Genomic DNA, 6,752 nt, shown 5'->3' with positions numbered 1-6,752 from the left:
ATTAGAACACAGATAAACTTTGCAGGTAGAACATGTTGAATGAGGTCGCGATTGAACACCTTGGCTGCTGCATACCTCACATCTACCTCTTTGGGCACCATATTTTACCCAGTGGGAGCCTGTATTTGAAAGGCGTACATCGGATGGGACTGAATAATATGTTCCTCTTCTTCTTTTTTCAGGGTACACATCACCCATTTGATGGAGTTTGCTGAAGTTTGTGAGCCATCAGGCCCATAGCAACTCCTCTTCGAAAATCTAAAAAAAATTGGTTTTCTCGTATGTCGCAGAATATTATATAAGCATTAACGAATGCTATATCTATTAATCCTCAAAATAGCCTATGCCACCACTTCTTATTGCGTCTGTCTAGTCCATAAGCAGTTCTCAAACGATCAGCATGGTCAACACCCCCCATGAATTTATTGTAATCTTTTACAATCATGGGAGCAACAATATCAGCCTTAGCACCATCTTTTTGGGTTCTTTGAACAGTTATTTCCTCACAACCGTGGTCATTACTAGCGAAGTGAACAATTGTATTGTCCTTCCATTGCCACACTCCAATATCCATCGACGAAATCCTGTAATCAAAATCTCCGCGCTTCATGGATTTATCATCTGTCAAGTTCTTAGGAAGAAACTTTTTATTTGGTCTAATTGTTCCACATGCTAAAGTTTGTTCACTTTTTAACTTCTCTAACAAGGGTATGGAGGTAAAATAGTTATCGAAATAAATCATTCTTTGCTTTCCCCATTCTTCTTCAGTAAGATGCAGAACTACACGGGCTCCTAGTCCAAAGTCCTTATACTTTTCTTCAACTATGCTGTGGTTTCCCTGGTAAATTTTATAATATATCCATATAGATTCGAAAGACATCATAATTTGTAGCCTAATGTACTTGAAGGTTCTGGTACAGTATTGTTAGAATTAATTAATCCCTCATCATCATTATCTGATTCTTCCTCAGTTTGGAAATTTAGGTCATCTGGTATATCATCAAACAAGAAATTGTCAACAATATTTAATAATTCCGCATCACTTTTTTGGTTTTGCTAGCCCAGTCTATTTTTTTCATCTAAAAAAAGAAACGGGTTAGAATATAATAAGAAACGATAGTCGCGAAACAAATTTATGTCCAGTAATAAAAAATTACTTCCAAATGCCTGACGGTACTTTTAAGTCCGCAGCGAAAAGTATCAGTTTTCTCAAACACCAGTAATTATTTATCAAAAGTAAATACTTACGCTTGCACTCAAATGTTTAGTCTACAATATTATAGTCTTCTTCTTCTTCTTTTTTGTTTTTGGTTTCGCTGCAAGGCGATTACCAGCACGATTTATAAGCGATCTTGACGTAGTCTGGTTCTAAGCCATACCAAAATCGCTGACTATGTTCTTGTAAGGAAGCTTTTGATGAGGTGTGATGATTATAATTAAATGAGATTAATTGGGTCAGGTTAAATATGATTAAAAATTAAAACATAAATTAAATGACAAATAGCAACATAATATAACACGGATACATATAAACAGTTGAGCCTTGCAATTTGTAAGCTTATTTTGTTAATTGCTAGAAAACGCATTGCAGTTTATAAGCTTATTTGGTTAATTGCAAGAAAACGCATAATTACATTGACTGATTCTTCCGTTAAGGAACTTAGAATATTGTATATAGAGAGCGGTGTTTTGAAGTTCATGGAAATAAATTTTGTGTATATATCAAAATTAGGAATCACATTAATCGGGCATTCAAAAAAGATGTGGTTTAGATCCTCGAGACGACCACATTCACAAAAAGGATTATCTTTTATATTCATTTTATACAGATGTTGTGTTGTTAAACAATGGCCTGTGCGCATTCTAATGATGGTGGTAGTGTGTCTTCTATTTCTATATGGAAAATTTGAATACCAAGGTTTTGTAGGAAAGAAGTCTTGAATTGTTTTGTATTGCGAAGTCTTCTTCTGGACTAAAGATTTCCATTTTTCTTGGTACTCTTTTGTAATTTTTCCTCTGATGACTGATAGGGCATCCTGGGAATTCAGTTGTACTTCCATGGGTACATTCAGGTCTCTTCCTATTTTTGCCAGTATGTCAGCCTGGGTGTTACCAAATATATTAGAGTGTCCAGGTATCCAGGAAAGGAGAATTTTGGTACCATTCTCATTGGCTGAAGATATAAGTTTCTTTGTTTTTAGGGCCCTTATATCTGCTGAAGCAGATATGTTACATGTTTTAATATTGGTTATTGCATTGAGCGAATCAGAAAATATTATAGCTTTCTTTAGATGTTTTGTAGTTGCGACTTCCACCGCTTGATGTATTGCTATACTCTCTGCTTTGCTTATGCTTAGAGCTCCAGGAAGTCTTGAGGAGAAATTATATTCAATACTCGGGATGCATATCCCAAAACCTACCCTTTCTTTGTTTTTTGAGGCATCAGTATATATAAAGGTATATTTGAATTGTTTTTTCAAAAGTCTTTTGAAAAAAATTTTTTGAAAAGTCTTTTCCATATTGTTCAGTAGTCATAAGGAATTTTTCTTTAATCATCGGGTCATATTTTTTGATATTACAATTTAGAATTGGAAGTGGATTCATTAGTGTATCATAGTCTAATTCATAGCATGGAAAATTTGGGCTTTTGTATATTTTTTTAAAATATGGAAAAAAATATTCTAATGCCGAAACCAAGTATGGTACATTATGCCTTGTATAAAAATTAGGTTTGTTTATAAGTCTTTTACGTATTTCAATTAGGAGTAATATTATGGGATGATTCTCAATAATGATGATTTTACTTAAAAATTTAGAGGCTAACAATAATCTTCTATGTTCTAGGTCCATTTGGGCAGACTCTGCCAAGATTGCCAAATTTGGTGTAGACTTCATGCACCCCAAACATATCTTAAGTCCCTCAAAAAATACTGCATTGAGTTTGTTGTTGCATTTTTGTGATATTGGGTTGAATAGGAAGGAACCATAATCAAGATGAGATCTGATCAAGGCATTAAAAACCATTAGGAGTGTTCGTGGGTCAGCTCCCCACCAGACTCTACATATTGCACGTAGGATGTTAATATTTTTCTTTGCCTTGAGTATAATATTGTCAACATGTAAGTCCCATGATAGATGCTTATGAAAAATTATGCCTAGAAATTTCACTTCATTTTTTAGAGGAATGGCTGTGTTGTTGATTTTGATTTCTGTTAGATTATCTCTTCGCCTACCCTTTGTGAACCATACAGCTTCACATTTGTCTTTGGATAAGGACAAGTCATGTTCTGCAAGCCAGTGTAATGTGTTTTCCAATTCTTTGTTTATTTTACTTACCATGCTTTGGATATCATATCCCTTAATATACAAAACCAAGTCGTCTGCATATCCACATATTTTAACTTCATTATTGCTAATACAAAACAATTCTGCTATATAAATATTAAACAAAATGGTACTTAAGGGAGAACCTTGAGGTAGCCCCTTAGTTGCCATGAAAGGTCCCAAAAAGTCACCATCATTAGATCTTGAATATAAAAGTCTGTTCTGTAAAATTTTGAACACACATTATCATATGCTGCTTTGATATCAAGAAAGATGGCCAAAACCGATTGGGAGGATTCAAAGGCTTCCACAATTGTGGAATGAAGGAGGGTCAAGTTGTCAGCAGTGCCTCTTCCTTTTCTAAAACCTGTCTGATGGTTGGTGAATGAACAGTTATGTTCTAAGGACCAATCTAGGCGATTCTTGATTAATATTTCTAATGTTTTAAGCACACATGAGGATAAAACTATTGGTCTGAAACTACTGGCCAAGAGTGGATTTTTGTGTGGCTTTAAGATATTTATAACATTATGGTTTTTCCAATCTTCAGGAAGGTTGTCACCATTTAGACAATTATTGTAGATATTCAACAGAAAATGTTTAGCTTGTAGTGGTAGATGTTTTATCATAAGGTAAGGAATGTCGTCCATACCTGGTGCCGAATTTTTTTTATTATTTACAGCATTGTTAAGTTCCCAGATTGTAAAAGGGGAAACTTGCTCGTTTATATCGTCAAGCTCAAAATTTGGATCAATAAAAACTGCAGACATGTTCTGTAGAATTTCTGTTTTAATGTTATCTGCTGGGTTATGAAATGTCTGGCCGTAATTTTTGTTATTTGAGAATTTTTTAACTTTATTCCAGACATAGGTAGTGTTAGATTCCTTATTTAATGATTCACAGAAGTTTATGAATTTATTTCTTTTTTTAATTCTGAGGTTTCGTTTAGTTTGGGCGATTATACGTTTAGCGTTTATATAGTTCTCTAAGGAAACAGATTGTTTAAAGTTTTGAATTGCCTGTTTGCGGCTTTTAATCCAAAGTGAACATTCTTCATCCCACCACGGATTTGAAGGTTTACCCTGTGTTCTACAGTTTTTATAGGGAATTGAGTTATCTGCTACTTGATTAACTACCTCCAAAAACTCATTGTAATTAGAGTTTACCGGTAAATCAAGCATTCCTGTTATCATCCCAGTGTGGAATGTATACCAGTCTGCTCTTTTAATATTTCTCATTTTGTATGTTTGTGTATAGATGCTATCATTTTTGTTAAACTCACAGTTGTTTATTATGACAAAGGTGGGGAAATGGTTGCTATTTCCACAATCTTGTATGACACCCCAAGTAGAACATAGAGCCATATTATTACTTGCTATGGCTAGATCTACAGCGCTAAGATTATTATTAGGAGGTTGAAACAATGTTGCTGACCCATCATTTAGGATAATTAATTCTTTATCAAAAATAAAATCATAAATATTTTTTCCTCCCTTATTGGTAGGACATTTATCCCATAGGGGATGGTGAGAGTTTAGATCACCTAGTATAATTAAGTTTTCTGTAGGTATGTTTTCTATTGTTGAGCTCAAGAAAGGAAGAGTTATGGCATTATTTGTATTGGAGTAAATGTTTATTATGTATAAGTTACCAATTTTTGTTGTTATGTATTGGATTTGGTCTGAGTTGTATTTCTGAATTGTAGAAAAAATAATAGATTTCTTGATACAAGTAGCTACTCCACCATATCCGTCATCTCTGTCCTGTCTGACAACATTATAATACTTCAAAGAAAAATTAAAATCTTGTTTAAGCCAAGTTTCATTAATAGCAATTATGTCAGGGTCTTCTTTGAAAATTAAGTTCGTTATGTTTTCCCTGTTTGATTTAATACTTCTAATATTCCACTGAATAATTTTTAATTTCTTTTTTGAATTCATGACCATGTGATTTGATATATGTTTAATTAATTAAAATCAGAATCAGATTTATCCTCTTGGTCCATATAGGACTCTACGTTTAATCGGGAAAATAAATGGTTTTTAAGTAAATTTAAGTTTTCTGATGATGTATTACTAATAAAATTTAGGCATGAGTTTAAAAAGTCATTTGAAGAAAAGGTATCAATATTTTGAAAGTTTTGCGATGCACTGGATTGCCAGGCTTGATTGGAGTTTTGTGATAAATTAGCTGAGGTTCTTGATTTGAAAGGTTCTGAACGAGAAAATGAGCTAGTGGGGGAAGAGGTTGGCTTTTCTGGTCTTAATTGCTGTGTATATATACTCTTTTCATTTGGTTGCTTATCTTGACGTTTTTGCACGACTCTCCGTTTGTTGTCGGAATTCAGAACCACCTGTTGAAAGGAACGTTTTACTGTAGATGATCTAAAATTGTTTGTTCTTCGTTGCGATGGTTCTATGGTGTTAGAATTATTTGTACTGGTACTTGGAGTATTTTCTAATGGCCTGCTGTTATTTTTAAAATTTGGAAAATCTCTCGGGTTATAAATAAATTTATTATTTGAGATGTATGATTTTGGAATAGCTTCACTTGCCTCAAAAAATGTCAAATTTTCATACGCCATCAGTTCTTTAATATTCTTTTGTCTTGTATATTCTGGGCAGCTCTTGTCAATAGATTTGTGAGAGTCCTTGCAGTAAAAACATTTTGTCATGCATACGTCTTCATGTTTGTTTTCCCCGCAATTAAAACATCTTTCTTTCCCTTTACAGTTGGTTTTTGTGTGGCCAAATCTAAGACAGTTATAGCACTGTGTCACTGGGGCAATATATGTGTCCACTAGTCTTGGTATGCCATAAAAAAACACAGTTTTGGGCATAAGAACGCCTCGAAATGTAAATAGTGTCGTACCTGTGGGTTCATAAGAAGTTACTCCATCTTTAATTACTCTTCTATTTAATCTTTTTATATGTAAAATTTCAATGTCATTTCCTGTATCGCAACACCGAAGAAGTTCTTTTTCATCAATATCTGTATCAATCTGTCTGACGATACCTTTGCAGGTTACGAAGTTAAAAGGTATATATATCTTGTATCCCTGATTTAGAAGTTGAGTGTTCTTAAGTAGCATGTTAGCCGAGTGAAAATTGGCAAATTCAACTGAAACTCTATTGAGCCCTTTACTATCTATTTTTTTAACGTCATTAAGTTTGAGGTTGAATATATCTCGAGCTATTTTAATTGTATTGAATGTGCCAATTTTTATATTCGGTATATTTGTAGATTCAAGATATACTACAAAAGGTCCATGATCTTTTTCGGAGTATGTATTAACCTTTTTTTCTTCCTGAGAATTATTGTCGGAAGTCTGATTTTGATTTTTTTCGGAATTATTAGTCATTGCAATTTTAGCCGGAGAAGAAGTATCAGGATAAGGGGGGACTGAGCCCCCCTTTTCCTCACTCATT

This window comes from Diabrotica virgifera, chromosome 5, assembly GCF_917563875.1.
Source record: "Diabrotica virgifera virgifera chromosome 5, PGI_DIABVI_V3a".
NCBI lineage: Eukaryota > Metazoa > Arthropoda > Insecta > Coleoptera > Chrysomelidae > Diabrotica > Diabrotica virgifera.
The sequence above is the reverse complement of the archived record's forward strand: the minus strand, read 5'-3'. Positions refer to the sequence as shown.